The sequence below is a fragment of the Carcharhinus amblyrhynchos genome, chromosome 8, assembly GCF_965287045.1.
Source record: "Carcharhinus amblyrhynchos chromosome 8, sCarAmb.v2.hapA, whole genome shotgun sequence".
NCBI lineage: Eukaryota > Metazoa > Chordata > Chondrichthyes > Carcharhiniformes > Carcharhinidae > Carcharhinus > Carcharhinus amblyrhynchos.
In genome coordinates, this window is record NC_137331.1 from 80,134,239 (window position 1) to 80,136,744 (window position 2,506).

The following is a 2,506-nucleotide window of genomic DNA, read 5'->3' on the forward strand; positions in this document are numbered from 1 at the left end:
ATAACAGGATTGGATGTATCTGCAATTTGGTGTGAAGAGTGATGTGTGGAGTAGGGTTAAGAAGGCAGACTGAGGGGTTTGAGGTGAATGTGTCATTACACTCACCTTTCCTGCTCTGCCGAGATCATTGAACCACTTCCTGCATAATACCTAGACGCCTGACACCAAACCCCAAATGTTTAACAGTGTCTCATTCCAGCAACTTTCCTCTCAACTTTGCTTTTGAAGGCAACAGTGAAGTTTGGGTGATACTGGAGAAAAGGTCACTTTGGTCTAATTATCTGTCAGGATAAAATCTTGGCAAATGAAATCAGCCAATAATGGCACACCCATTTCATGTCAAACCTCTTTTGAAGCATTAGTAGTGTTCACTGCCACTGTCCTGGCACAGTTCAGTTTCTTTATACTCAAAGAAAACGTGGAGCAATTTCTAGAACCACCTGAAATTCTGTCTTATTGTCAGTACCTTTGTGGCCCTGTTCTTCAATTTGCTTACCATGCTGTCTTTAAGGAACAAGACTTTTGGCTTATGTCTCTGAAGCTGCTAGTACAAGTTGGCTCCAGGAACATATCACTGATCTAAGCCAAAGTTTATGTGGATTAATTCCAAGTTTAAGCAGTATTTTGCTTCCTCACACGAAACCATTTGTCCTAATAGACCTTGCAAGAGCATTGGCAGTCTGCATCACCTATATGCTGATTGAAATAAATAAATATTTTGCAGTGGACACAGCCTCGGCTATAGCCATTGCTGTTATGACATTTGGCACCATGTACCCTATGAGTGTTTACAGTGGAAAGGTGCTACTTCAGACAACACCTTCTCATGTGATTGGCCAGTTGGATAAACTTTTAAGAGAGGTCCCAACTCTAGATGGTGTTCTTGAAGTGAGGAATGAGCATTTTTGGACCCTTGGATTTGGAACTCTGGCTGGTTCTGTACATGTGCGGATCAGGAGAGATGCGAATGAACAGTTGGTGCTGGCACACGTGACTAATCGCCTCTCCACATTCATTAAAACTTTAGCTGTTCAGACTTTTAAAGACAATTGGGTTAGGCCATCACTGGTTACTGGTTCAATCCCGAGCAACATATGGAATCCCTTAGATCATAGTAATGTTCCAACAGTTTCAGCTGGACGAAATGAACCCTAATACCTCTACCCCAGCAAAACCAACCAGTCCTCCTCCTGAGTTTTTCTTCAACACGCCAGGTAAAAACATCAACCCAGTCATCCTACCAAGTAGACCTTATGGCTTAGAGCTCAATTATGGAGCTGTTTCATATGGAGGCACTTTTAGTCAGGGCATTGGAAGACCCGGACCGGGAATGACTCAGGGATTCAGAACTGGATTGATTAATACTCCAAGTAGATATGGAGCAGGCACTCAAGGACATGTTAACCAATTCAGATCATATGTATATACGCAACAGTGGTACATGATGCAAAGATGCACTTCAAGATGATTCCTCTTAAACTAAAAACTGTAACTGCAAAAGATTTTTAACTGTGGAAATGTAATTTTGTGTTATTACCTCAATATATTTAAGATCATTCCAGGACTAGTCATATTTTGGATTCTTAAGAGTTTTTGCCTTTAATCATGCATTTATATTGCTGTGGATATACCTGGAGTGTGTTACACTAAAACAACAATGTAATCTGCTTTCTTAAATGTATATTTATCCTTGCCAGAGTGCTTTAACAAAAATCACTTGGCTGGGATTGTGGTTTTGCCAAAAATGGTACTTGTCTCTATGTTGACCACCAGGCTGTGAAAGCTAGGGTCCTACTGAGGAATCAATGGACATCCTCTCCCCGATAATGTTCTCCTGATCATCTAATAATCTTGATGAGATCAGCAATCTACCATTTTGGGGAATCGTAGTCCATGAACAGAGGATCCACATCACTTTGGAACGTTATTTTTCAAGTGACCTCCGAGTTATGCAAATGCCTTTTTCTAAACACTGCAGCAACTCAGGCAGTGCCTTACCTTGTGATGCCAGTTTGGCAGCTTGCAGACCAATTTCACAATAGATACTGTAACAAGCACTGCAACACTGCCATTAACAACACTGATGTAGATGTCAACTATTTGAAGGCATATGTATAATGTATTTATCCAGATAGGGAAATATAAATCTTAATGTCAATTTTTGGGAGGTTATGTTTTAACCTCTCCATCCACTTTTCAACAAAGGGGTAATTATTGCTTTCAGTGTTAATAAATACATACTTGCTTCGGAGACAAACCAGTCTTCCATTAAGATTAATGGATTGTCCAAAGATGTGCGAGTTAGGTTGATTGGCTATGCTAAATTGCCACTTACTGTCATGGGAACTAGCAGGTAAATATGTGGGGCTACAGGGATAGGGGACGGGTGGGATTGTGGTCGGTGCAGACTCAATGGGCTGAATGGCCTCCTTCTGCACTGTTGAGATTCTGTGATTCTATGATTCTATCCCACCAGATCCATCTTCCCTTCTAAAGTCAGCACAGC

At 41.1% G+C, this 2,506-nt stretch overlaps 1 pseudogene; it reads left to right on the forward strand.

Moving 5' to 3' along the window:
• The first annotated feature begins 304 nt into the window (after nucleotides 1-304).
• Nucleotides 305-1,468, forward strand: LOC145346380 (zinc transporter 6-A pseudogene; annotated as a pseudogene).
• Nucleotides 1,469-2,506: the final 1,038 nt, after the last annotated feature.